Below are 14,202 nucleotides of genomic sequence, written 5' to 3'. Positions count from 1 at the left end.
TAGAAGGGAGAGAGTAAATTTTTCATGTTAAGAAAAGATTGTTGAATACTAGTTTTACACGAGGCTGTAGTTATGAAGATAGCCTTGAATGTCATGATGATGTGTAAGGGGCTAAATGTATTTCGGAGATTAAGTAGGCTTGAACATAGTGGGAGAATTTAGTCCAGATCAGACCTCAGTTGGTAGATTTATTAGTTCCTATATTACAAAATTTTAGCCATGTTATGATTTCTTATTCAGATGTCTCATTCAGACCATGCCAAGATTTCCTTGCTCCCTAGAGACAGTAAAACTATATAGAAAGAGTGTTAAGAAATGCTCCAGTTGAGTATAAGTTTTTAGTATGAGTTAGTCCATAAAGCCAGGAATTTAGTTTAGCAGTGCGAACAAGTTCGTATGGTTTTCCCATCTTTCCACCCAATTGTACTATCTGAATTTTTGTGATTATGACTATTTCAAGATAGAGCATCTTAGTAGTTACTTGTTCAGCCCAATTTATGTATCATGCCTTAATTTTATATCTCAGATATTTAGTCACAATTTAGTTTGTGGGTGCCCCATGCATTATCTCAGCCTTTCCTCAGTATCCCAGCCCAGTCGACATTCTTCGGCGGACATTATGTCCCAAGGGGGGTAAGATGCACTAAACCCCCAATTTTTCATGTCCTAAACCTTCCATTTTCTCTTCATGTAACAAGATCTAGTTTGGAGTAATGGGTACTCATAAGTTGACTCTCTCGTTCCAATATCAGCCGCATGACCATTCCATGGCATATATATATATATTCAAAGAATTAGTTCAGTTCATCATATTCAGTTCATGTATCATGTTTCAGACTCAGTCATATTCTCATGTTCCCGCTCATACATGTTTAGTAAATGATCTCAGGTTCATTAGTATTCTCAGCTTAAGGTGACAGTCTTCCTTAGATTTACTCAGATCCATGATTCAGTTACGGTTGTAAACTTGGTATATCTTATCATTGCATATTTGGTCAATCATTCATAAATTAGTTCAGTCATGTATTCCATACATCAGATATGCATGTTCAGTAGGAAAACTCAGCTTGTCACAAGTTCAGTCATGTATTCCATGCATCAAATATGTTTAGAAGGAAAACTCAGCTTATCAGCAGTTCAGTCATGTAGTCATGTTTCAGCATGCATGTTTAGTGTGTAAGCCCAGTCTATCAGTGTTCCTTAGCTTAATCAGTCTCATTCGAGGATGAATGTTCCAAAGGAGGAGATATTGTAATACCCCATATTTTCTAGCTCAGTCCATGAGTTATCCTATATAAAATTTTTGAAATATCTAATATTTTTTAGTTTAGAGCTTGCTAATGCATAAGAAATTTAGTCATCTTTCCAATGATATAAAATTCTCCCAAATTTGATACCCGGGCGAAGAGTTGTAGCCATTTTTGTAAAACAGTGTGACAACTGGTACTCCAGCGCGTTGCAGAGCCAGGCCAAATGGCATTTGGCAATTTCTAGTGGATCTCCATGATACCACCGCATCACGCTACTAGCCTAGTTCCTAATTATCATTTTTCAGTATTTCGTCTCGATCATGGTGCATCGCGCCAAGGGTGAAATTTGCATACAAAGGGGTAACTCGATTCCACCATGTCGCGTTGATGGTCCAGTTCATAATTGTCAGTTTCTAGTGACATGGAGCGATAGCACCGCATCGCGCCAGCCTGCCAAATCAGGATTTTCAGCTAATTCCTAGTTTTAATTCTATGAGCTTTTAAGAACTTTTCCCTTACCCCAGTCAACCTTTAACACAAAATTCAGCCCTAATAAACCTAGTTGCATTATTATTCATTCAATTTTTTTCCAAATCAAAGCATTCTCTCTCAAAGAGGCAAAAATCCTAGTTCAAGAATTCAAGGTCAAGCTCAAGAATTTCCTCCAAGAACCTTCTAGAAAGAATTTTCTAAGGTATGTTAGGTGTTCATCTATGGGTTCCTTTCACCCATAGAGTCTAAGAATCTTTTTTTGAAACATACAAAATCTCAGATTTATGATTCCCATGTTTGAATTAGATTGAATTCATGTTCATGATATTAGTTGGGTTTCAATCCATGATTTAATTGCAAGTTTAATGAAAATTGAATAGCATGTGTGATGAATATGTGATTATCTTGATAAACCCTTGAATTTACAAAGTGATTAATGTGTCTATGATGTTAATTAGGTTTAATCCCTGATTATTATAAGATTCATGAAATTAGATTAGTATTTTATGGAGAATTATATGAATTGCATGATAAACCCATGAAATTGTAAGTTTGGGCATTGTAGTTGCCATGTTTATATGTTATCCTTTATTATGTGCATGAAGTTGTGCTCCCCAAGTGTTTGATAGAATGTCCATGTGAATAAAGTGATGAAATCATGACATGTTAGTATATGTACAAGCTTATGCCCTACAAGTGTTTGATAAAATGTCTCTATAGATGAAATATGGACATGTGTACATTGTTATGCTTTGCAAGATCATGTGATGCTTTACTTTTCATGCTATCAAGTTTTGGGGGTATTTAATACTCGATAAATTAGTTGTGTACCTAGATCCAGTGTCGGTTACAGAATAGTATCAGTAATGTTCAAATTAGTAGAATCCAGTTAGTTACAGAACTCATGAAAACTTAGAAAACTTAGTATCAGTCCAGTCCAGTTCCGTACACTCAGTTCAGTGTCTTTTAGTTAGGAGTAGGATTTAGCACTGAGCGGGTGCAGGGATAACGGCTTCCCCGTTAAAGAGGTAGAGTCATTAGTAGTAGTCCTTATATTCCAGAACTGCGTAGCCTGCATAGGAAGCGGAGTTACCCGTCTGACTAGGCTTGACTACCTCCCAGGAGTCACCCATTAGATTAGGCTTGGTTTCGCCCAGATATCACCCGTCAGTTAGGCTTGGCATCCTAGTTTTCAAGTGTTAGTACCCGTGGCCTTGTATTAGCACCCTTTCAATTGGGGTCACAGGTTGGACCCCTATCAGCTCAGATTTGGGGCATGTCGGTTAAATGATTACCTCCCACAGTTTTAATTTTCAGTTTTCAGTTTAGAATTCAATTTATTTTATAGAATCAGGACTGTCAGACATATTCAATCTGTATCAGTAAACCAATTATCAGTAACTTTAGATATCAATTACTTAATTATCAGAACTCAGTGCTCGGCTTCAGAAAAGCTCAGTTACAGTTTATACATATATGTACAACATTGCATACTCAGTGATTTCCATAGTATCAATTTTCCATGTACTCTTACGTTCAATTACTCTATATCATTTAGTCAGGTATTGCTCATGCATATGAACCGTTCTATTCAACCTTACCTCATCTAGCTTACCAGTATATTCCACGTACTGATCGTATACTCTTTCTTTGTGCTATGATGTCTCATATCATAAGTTCAGACGCTTAGGTTCCTGACCGCACTTAGACAGATCCAGTCAGCATTTGCAGATTTAGTAGTGAGTCCCCATCTATCGAGAGCATATTTTTATTTTAGTAATCCAGTTTATCAATAAATTAGTAGTCATAGTTAGTTAGGGGCTTGTCCCATCAACTCCATATTCAGACAGTTCAGTTAGAGGCTTTCAGACTAGATCAGTCCAGACAGTGTTTAGTTTTCAGATGTTTTTACCAGATGTTATTATTTATCAGTATTTAGATTTTGAACCTTATGGCAATTCAGCCTAATTCCGCATTTATTTCAGTATTACTATTCAGTGCACTCAATAGATATTTGTCATGGGTTAGCTTGTGGTCCTTCGAGATCGTAAGCATCGTGTGGAATTCAGGGTGTACTCTCGGGATGGTACACAAACAATAGGATCGGGTAAGCAAAACTTAAGGATTGTGGATTACTAAGTGTTTGGAATATTTGTTGAATGTTTGAATGTGAATGGTTCTTTCTACTTAATCGCAAACTGAAAGTGTATTCATTTAGCCGGGGAATTCCCCAAGGTCATTTGTACTTATTCACCGAGGAATGCCCTAACGTATCATGTACACAAAAGAGGTTCGTGATTTAGGCCCGAGGCATCGGGTAAAGCATTGGAGCTTCTAGGATTAGTTTAGAATAGGATTTACATTTTCGTATTTTTTTATTTTTGGGACTGTATAACTCGAACTGGACATTATTTTGGTTTTGAACTTTGTTTGATTTGTTTGTTGCTTATTTCATATGTTTTATCTGATTTATACATTCATAGTGTCAATTAGCTGATATGCTCCATCAAGCGATCGTGGTCGAACCACGGGATTGAGGGGTGCCTAACACCTTTCCTTCGGTCAACAGAATTCCTTATTCGGAATCTCTGTTTGCGAATCAGTTTTAGAGTCAAACCATTTTGAAAAAGGATTTCCAAAGGTGACTTGGGAGACCCGATTTATGTCAAGTGGTGACTCTGAGTTAATCGTAAAATGAATCATTTTTCAAAAAAAAAAATTATTTTTTGTCACTTTAATAATAAAAACCCTTTCAAACTTTAAAATCGATATCTTTTTGGTTAAAAAGGGGGTGTGACAAGAGGCATCACATTCCTTGTCCGCTACATAAAAAGCGACAGGAAAGATGTGATTCTTTGCATCCTGTGCCACCACCGCTAGCAGAACTCTATTATACCTGCTCCTCAAGAAGGTACCGTTGACGGCTATGCCTTTTCTCAAATGTCGAAAACCTTGAATCCAAAACCATAGGATACAAAAAAGTACTTGAACCTTATGCTTCGCCAATATTTTTAATGAGTCTCATGACATTCATTTGGAGTCAGTTCAACTAGATGAGCAATTGTTCTTTATTGAGAAGTCGGTCTCTATTTTGGCTAGGGATGTTAGGCGGTTGTGTTCTAGAGTTATCCCTGTAGTTAAGGTATAGTGGCGACATCGACCTGTAGATGAGGCTACTTGGGAGGTTGAGTCTGATATGCGTAGTTCCTACCCCCAACTCTTCACTAATTCAGGTATTTCTTTGCCTTAATTCGAGCAAGAACTAGATTTTTAGTGGTGGAGATGTAACGATCTGAAAATTTGATGAAATATATGAAATTTTTAATTTTGTGTGATTTGAATGTTTTACCCCTCCTCGTAGTTATATTATAGTATTTTTGGGATATGGGGGTGATTGGCATGATTTTCCGATGTATTTTGGCATCATTTATGTGATATTGTGATTTTTTATGGCTTCGGGAGTCTTATTTTAGACTTATGTGGACATTTTTTGATCCGTGCGATGAATGGCTGAACGGACTGCGCCAGTAGCTTCGAAATATTGATTTTAGGCTAGGTAGACCTTTGGTTTGGATCCTGTTTTATCCCTTTTTGGATTTTATTTTAAAGGAAATGGTTTTGACCTTTTTTAAACTATTTCAAAAATTCAAGAAAACCTTTCGAAATAAATTTTAAAAAAATTACAGAGTCGCCACTTAATTTTTATAGAAAATATCAAGAAAACTTAAAAGAAATTTCAAAGATTCAAAAACAGAAATAAATCTTTGAATTTAGAGAAACTGAGTAAGGGTTCAATTTACGCCCTAAGAAGGTTTTTACGGCACTTAGGAGCGTCCGTTTTAAAACGGTTTACCAAAAGATCATTTTTGACTAACTTATAAAGAAGTGGCTAACTTTGAAAAGAGGATTGCTTTTATTTACTTGTTTAAAATTGACATTTCTTTATTCAAGCGAGAAGTAACTTGAGTTGGAAAAAAGCTATGGCATGTTTCACTTAATCCAATATTAATTTTGAGGAGAATTATGAAATATTCCGCATAATTTAAGATTAATTTTTTGAGAAATATTACAAAATATTCTACTTACAAAAAATATTTTATTTAATTCATAATTATTTCTAGGAAAATTGTAAAATATTCTACTTGACTTAAAGAGAAACATATCTAAATTAGGTTGCACACTTAGATTTAAGAAGAAAATAAGTTAGTGTTTCTAAAAAAAAAAAGTCACGTAATTGATCTTATTATCTCTCTCTCTCTCTCTCTCTCTATATATATATATATATATACTAGTTTAATCGCACGTGCCTTGCACGTGTAACATTTGATTATATTACAAGAACCAATATCAATGACGAAAGAAAAATAATATGATAGAAGAACAAACATCGATGATGAAGGAAAAGAAGGAAAACAAATATCTTGGAAAAGAAAATTGAGAATTCACCAAAGGAAAAAAGGTGTTCGGGATTAGAAGCATACCACAGAATTTTACGATATTGGTATTTTCTATCTCTATGTATAAGAGAGTCCTGTTGGGTTCGAAATTCACAGGCCGTCATGCGGAAGCTTATAATTTGCAAACCATAGCGGACATAATTCAGACAACACATAAAAACAATATTAAAAAACTATATTATTGATATGGTTTGGCCAATTAGCCTACATATAAAAAAAACTAATATGAAAAAACATAATACCTATTGGGAGAAATCTCCCCCTAAACAAAGACTCTTTAATGACTACATTGTGGATGTTATTGTGTTATGGTATGAGAAGGGGTTTTTTTCTATTTATAGATGTCCAAAACTTTTCCCCGAAGAAAGAGATTAGTCAAATATGAAAAAGAATTATATTTTCCTTTTAGAAAAAAAGTAATTATGGTTACTTTTATTTTTCTTCCAAGAAAAAGTAAAACTTAATTTTGATAAGAAAATCAGGAGAAAAACCCTAACAAGTCCTAAATAAGCAAAAAATAATATACAATATTAATTGGTTTGAAAGTCCTAAATTAAATAACTCGAATAAGGAAAAATTAATATATTATTTTAGTTGGTTTCAAACCCCTAATTATTAGGAAAATAATTTAATTAGGTTTTTCAAACTACAAAAATCGGTAAGAAATAAATTTAATAACATATTTGGCTGGTTTTTAATTTATTATTTGTCAATATTAGAATAATAATACGTTTTCAACTTTTATTTTTTTCGCTTTCTTTCTTTTTCCTTTTTTGAACTTTTCTTAATTTAAACTTTTCTTTAATAGGAAGTTAGGCATTAACATGTATTTCTTGTTTAGCCGGAAAAAAAAGTTTATTTGTTTATTTCTTTTTTAGCTGAAAAAAATGTAGTACTTTTTAATTTTCTCTCCTCCTCTTATAGTATATTTTAGAAATCTATAAATATTAATTTTCTTAGTAATTCTTACCATATATTTATGTACTCCAAAATTTGTAAAACTTATCATATATTTTGGAACTCTTTACTTTAAAGTATAATAAATATAATTAAGTAATAATTTAAAAAGAGCAAAAAGACGATTTTGTCTATTGCATAGTATTTTAATGAAGAATAATGAAGAATAAAAAGTTCAAATAAGGATCTTCATACTTTTAATATATACTAGTCTTAATATACGCGCTCCGCGCGTGTAGTTTACTTTAATTTTATAAAATCACTTCGATATCTGTCTTTTGGCGAGAAGAAGTTTGTGTTTAACTAATAAATTTAGAAACCACTTTAGAGCAACTATTACTATTTGACTAAGTTTTTAAAGTGCTTTTAAATGTATTTTTCTCAAAAATACTTTTAGAACAAAATTACATGCATTAACCAAGCACAAATAAATATAAATATTTTTGTTCATAAGAAAACAAATCTGAAAATCACAAAATTGAATATCCATTCACAAAACTTACAACTCTAATTCATAAAGTTCTATATAATAAAAAATATACTCATAAACCTAGAAAATTATTGAACTTGAAGTTGAAATAACATGACGGTATGCGGCGCTTACTTTACAATCATTCACAAAATAGGATTACAAAGAAAACTATAATAAAAACACCATAAGATTTAATATGCTTTAGTCAAGTGACCTACATATTGAAAAACTGATATTACAAACACAAAACCTAGAGAGAATAATCTCTCCAAAACAAAACACTTTACTTGTGAATGCTATTGTATTATTTGCAGCAATAAAGAATCCTCAATTTATATAAGTCTAAATTTTTTTCCTCCAAAAAAGGATTAATCAAATATGAAAGAAATATTTTCAAAAAAAATATATATTTTCCATAAATAAAAACTTTAATTATGGCAGAAAATTTGAGTAAATCCTAATAAAAAAGAAACACTCTCAAACTTGGAATAAAAACATGATATTTAATATAAAAATCAAAGATTTGTTTAAAAATTTCCATAATTAGAAAATCCATAAATTACGTGATATTTAATATAAAAATTAAAGATTTGTTTAAAACTTTCCTTAATTAGAAAGTCCATAAATTACAAAAATAAATATTTATAATGAACGTTTTTAGGGCTTTTTAGTAGGGCTGTGTAAAAATCGAACCGACCGATAAACTGAACCAATAAAAATGTTATTGGGTTATTGATATTGGGTTACCGGGTTAACGATTTTTATTGGTTTTATAAGAAATTTTATTGGGTAAACGATTCGGTATCGGTTTTAGCTTATTGAGTACGGTTAAACCGATAACCCAATAAGAATACACTAAATTATTATTTTATCCCTATTTATGTTATATATTTAAATATTTTAAATCTCTCTCTCTTTATCTATCTATCTATCTATCTATCTATCTATCTATCTATCTATCTATCTCTATATAGAGAGATATGTGTATGTATATAGATTATATGCACTACTAATTCATAATTCAGTGATTCACAAAGTATTAACAGGACAACAAAGACACAATATAAAATTCGGTTATTATCGTAATACAAAGCTTGAAGTATTTATAGCTTCCAACAATTAGAATTCAACTTTTTTCCTAACTTTCAGTTCAAGTTTGAAGATTCTTGTAAACTAAAATGCATTGCGTAGGTTTTGGCGGTAATTAAAATTTTATTTTTTTATGTTAGTTGTTACTATTTCTTTTTTATAAGTATTTTCTTATTGGTTAAACCAAAAACTGAACCGTTAAGGACCAAAAACCAATAAACCGATAAACCGAAATCGATAAAAAAATATCTTATTGGTTGGTTATTGATTTTACATATTTAAAAACCAAAAATCGATAAACCAAACAAATACCACATAAAACCGAACCGACCGATGCACACCCCTACTCCTTAGACTTTTAATAATTAATTAATAATTGAAGGAAATAGGTGAAAAGACAATTTTATCTATTATGAAATTTTTTAATAAAGGGTAAAAAGTTCAAATCACCTTTTTAAAGGTTTTCACACTTTTAAAATTTATGAGAAAATAATGTCTTATTTGTAGAAAATTATTTTAACCCAGATAAACTATTAGTCGTATGAACAAAGCAAATGTCAAATTTAAAATAAAGTGCTTAGCAATTTTTTAAGATTAGTTTTAGGAAGAAAAATCAAAAGAATCACTTAATTCATTTAGACGAGATAAATTAGGTAAGAAAATTGCGAATTGACTAGAAGCTGTGATAAAATAAAATGCTAACGTCTTAGGAGATTTATCTAGATTAATTAGTTAGGATGTTCAAGTAAATACAAATAAATAAGAATAGGAAATAAAGGAAGAGTAATCTCAGTGTATATCATCTGTATACTGTGGCTATTTTCCCCCGGCGTTTTTGATCTGATGTATATCAGATTGTATACCAGCCCCATATGCATATATTTTGTTCTTCCACCTGCACGCCAACTTGACCTCCCGTTTTTGACTGTATATCCTATGTATACTGCTCAATATGTATACAGCTTTATACCAGCCCAATTTCTTCATGGATTAGTCCCTTTGAGGATTTTTTGGGACTTGATCCCGAAAAGATGTAGGAGTAAGTTTGATACAACAATATCCCTCATTCGTCATTGGAAGATTCTCATGGCTTATGTAAAGACAATGATGCACCCGAATCCTGGATTCGCCTCTGATTCTAAGTGAAGTTAAAGCAGGAAAACGTTCGTCTTAGAAACAACAGATTAATATAATGTTCAAATTGAAAATCAGGAAACTAAACAAACAAAGAAACAAGACAAAACTGTGTTTCAACAAGAGGCTAGGATATGAAACAGGACGGCAAAACAAGATACCAACTCAACATATCAACTATAAACTTCATAGAAAAACCTATGAATCTTCTACAGCAAACAACCCCAGCAACGTCATCGCTACGATGCTAATAAAGATACTATTACGACAAAAGAAAATTAAAGACAGAAGGTGTTTACCTTCTTCCGGACAGCGAACGGGACAACGAGATTAACATGGCGAACCTCCACCACTGAAAATTCGATCCTGCTTCACCGAAATTCAAACAAATTCGTCCTCTCCCAATTCCCCTTTTTTTTTTTTCCAAGAGAAACTCCAAAAAAAAAAAAAAAGATCCCCCCAAATGGAAGCATCCACCCCTATTTATATTGGAAAGATCTCTGTTAAAATTCAAAATAAAGTCTGTTTTAGTCAAGGAGTGGTTGGGGATTTAACAAAAAGTTGAGAAAAAGAGTGAAAACATATCCCACCAATTCAGATTGACTGTGATACTTCTGATTTGGATAAGATGGTGACTGTGATACTTCTGATTTGGATAAGATTATGGAGCAAGAAGCAATCTATCTTCGAACAAAAGTCAAATAACAAAGCTCAAGTTCTGCAAAATTCAGACGTTGGGGAGAGAGGGAGGTTCATTTGGTTGAAGCTGTTGTGCGTTATAGTTGCTGGTGTTGTACGTTGTTGCTGTTGTTCGCTGTTTTCAACAGCTGTTGATGTCGGTGTATTGTTTAATGTTGCTGATAAGGGAAAAGGAAATATGGATGTGGGCCGGGTCATGGCCACTGGGCCTGGGTTGGTTTTGCTGGTGGATTAAGTAGCCATAATGGGCTGGTTGTTGGAGTGGGTATTTGGGCTATTTTTGTGGCCCAATTTTAAATTGGGGAAAGGGTAGAAATTAGGGATTGACCTAGGGTTTATTACTTAGCCATATCTATTCAAGTTTTAATCAAATTGGATATCAATTGGCCAATTGAATTACAATTATGATCAATTTAATTTCAATTATGATCAAATATAATAAATTGACTAAGTTGAACTATAATTTAAAATGAATTAATAATCAATTCAATCCCGGGCTTCTTGATTTAATAAATCAAACATATATTCATTTAAATAAATTATTTTTGAGGATAAATTATATTTAAATCAAGACTTTATTCATTTGAATTAATTTTCAAGATAATCTTTGATTAAAATCTATTTTTTGTAAAAATAATTATTTAAGTAATGAAACTATATAATTTTGTATATGCATAACAATTATGAAAAACAACACCCAAATAAATACTTTGGGAAGTCTTTTATTCGAAAAAAATAAATATTATAATTTTATCTAAAATCGAAGAATCTCGAGAATAAATTCAGTCGAGGAGGGCAAAAAATTAGGTGTCAACGGGTCCCGGTTGTCACGCCTCTTTTTTGCCAGAGGAGTTGAAGGATTTTTCCAATTAAAGTGACGGTTTTGAATAGGGATTATTTTATTTTCAGAGTCTCCACTTGGAATTGAGTTATGGTGTTCCAAGTCATCTTATTGAATCCCTAATCAAAAGAAAATAACTCTTTATTGGTCTGCGAAAACAGAAGATCGGGTAAGGAACTCTATTGACCGAGGGGAAGGTATGAGGCAACCCTCGAGTCTCTTCATTCTAGAACGGTCGATTTTATCAACTTATACTTAGCTTTAACTATTTTGGACAAATTGTTTGTAGGCCTGAATTCACTCACTTTTTATTATACCGATAATATATGTCTATATCCCTTATATTAAGCTAGTGAAAGTTAATTTTTAGGAAATCTTTGCCAAGGTGAAAAGCTGCATCCTTGAATTATTTTGAACGTCTCATAAAGATGTGTATGTCGCATTATTAATCGAGAAAAATATATTAAACGTGCATAAAACGTATCTAGTGTTAAAAGGCATCTGTTCGTCTCTTATAAACTCGAGCTAATTTTATCTTATTATTTTTATTCTCATTTTTGCTCTCTTTTCTTTTAAAATCCGCAACGAGTTTTGGATTGGTCCGCAACTCGCCTCACTCCCTCACAAATAGATTTTTCCTCCTTTTTTTTAATCAATTTTAATAAGATTTGAAATAAATCCGCACCTCATTTTACTCTTTCTCACCTTAATTAATAAATTCGGTCTCGAATTAGAATTTATAACCGTGATCCATTAGATTTGCTATGGCCAAATACTAACCCAAACTGAGAACCAACTCATTCCCGATCACAATTAAAAATCTTAACAGATGATAAATGTAAATGCATCCAATCAATTAAAACCAAACATCCGAATACTAAAACTAGAAACAAAAGACAAAACATAGACGAAAACAGTAAAATTAAATTACTTTACTTGACCTAACTTATTTGAAAAAATAATGGTTGTTTAAATTAACTTCTTAAACCTCAAGATTCAATTTTTAAACCAACCACGGAAACTTTTTTTTTTAATTCTTGACAACTTAAAACACTAACAAAGCAAGCAAAGATCCAAATAAGAGAATGAATAAACTATTTTTCTTTCGTTATTTTCTCTACTCTTTCTTTTCCTTTTTTTAAAAAAATCTTTCCATCTGTTTGCATTCTCCGTATGATATATTTTATAGGAACGTTTAGTGTGTAATAAAACTGTGTGCATGTGGGTGCATTTTTTTAATTTTTGCATGCATGCATGGGTCACATAGTAAGATTTATCATAACTACTTTCTAATTATACATAAACTAAACGTGACTTTACAATCATTTAACATTATTAACTTTTAAGAAAAAATGTATCATTCAAAATTCAAAACCAATCTAACAAAGATTATTTCAAGTCAATAAACGAGTCAAAAATAAAGACATAAAGTGCGAACTATATAAAAATAACAAACTACACACGCTAAATAATATAACAAGACGCTGAAACAACATCATTCATGCTTTGATTCCAAAAAATTATGAATAAAGGAACCGAATAAGAACCTGTATATCAAACTGTACAGAGTGTGGAAACAAGAAAGCCTTCATCGGAAAACTCAAACAGAATCCGAACTTGAACTCCAGTAGTCACTCTATTCCTTCTTTCACTTTTGTTTCTAACTTCTTTTTTCTACGATTTTTCCTTGTTTTTCAACCATTTTTTTTTCACTGTTGTATTCTATTCTCTCCTCTCCCTGAGATTCTTCTTTATTTTTCTTCTAAGTTTTTTTGGTCTCCTGTACATTTTTCCTCTATCCTTTCTTTTCTCACTTAGTTTTTTTTCTTTTTCCCTTTGGTTGTTCCCCTCTGTCTTTTTTTTTCTAATCCTCCTCTTGTTACTTTCTCTCAAGTTTTGTTTCGCCCACCAATGTTCTGCTCTCTTTTCTACTTTTTTGTTGTCTGTGTATGTTTTGTTCTTTATAATGTTCTCGTCCAACTCTTCTTTCACTTTTTGTTTTTTGCTAAGTGTCTTATCCAATTTCCTCTCTTTGTCTCTTCGCAACTTTGGTTGTTTCTATCTATCTCTGCTTTTTTCCGTGTGTGTTGGTATAAAATGTATAGTGTTGGGGAAGTTGAGGGAGCTGAGGGAGTTTGCTCAAAAGAATTGATTGTAGGACAGGTTGAGGAAATATTGGAAAGGGTGGTTTTATTAGGATAGGATTTTCTTCTTTTTTTTCTTCCTTTTTTTTATTTTAAAATATATATATAAAATAAATAATAATAAAATTTAAAATAAATAAATAAAATATTAACTAATTAATTTTTATACTTAAGATAATATAAGAAAAATTTATAACTAGCCTAAAATAAAATATAATTAAGAAAAAAATTAAAATTGTAACTTTTTTTATTAAAATCTAAGCTAAAATAAAACATATTCTTAAAAATATTTTTATTATAAAAATAAAAATAAAATATATCCTAAAATGCAACTCTAATTTAAAAAAAAATCTTTTTCACAATTTTCGAATAAAACCTACTAAAAATAAAAATAAAAGCTGAAAAAATATATTAGAAATATATATATATATATATATATATATCTATGATTTTTTTATGCTAAAAATACGTAAAATTTAGAGAAGGGTCAAAATTACATGTCTACACCGATGCACCCGAACTCATTTTGACCTATTAGTCAGAAAGTTGAAAAAATAAAATATGAGTATGGGACCCACATTTGATCAAAATAACCTCGGATGAAAAATCTGACTTCGCCAGCTGATCCGAAACGTCAATTTTAGGGTGGTAACATGTTTGGTGTGAT

General features: G+C 31.7%; 1 long non-coding RNA gene across 1 annotated transcript; it reads right to left on the bottom strand.

Moving 5' to 3' along the window:
* Window positions 1–9,386: 9,386 nt before the first annotated feature.
* On the bottom strand, window positions 9,387–10,247 carry LOC107874864. The gene is made up of 2 exons (XR_001675625.2): window positions 10,151–10,247; window positions 9,387–9,855 (listed from the first exon to the last, which is right to left on the bottom strand). It is a non-coding gene; the product is annotated as an uncharacterized LOC107874864 (long non-coding RNA).
* Between the last annotated feature and the right edge of the window lie 3,955 nt (window positions 10,248–14,202).

Source organism: Capsicum annuum, chromosome 6 (genome assembly GCF_002878395.1).
Source record: "Capsicum annuum cultivar UCD-10X-F1 chromosome 6, UCD10Xv1.1, whole genome shotgun sequence".
NCBI lineage: Eukaryota > Viridiplantae > Streptophyta > Magnoliopsida > Solanales > Solanaceae > Capsicum > Capsicum annuum.
This window is presented reverse-complemented; position numbering and strand designations above follow the sequence as displayed.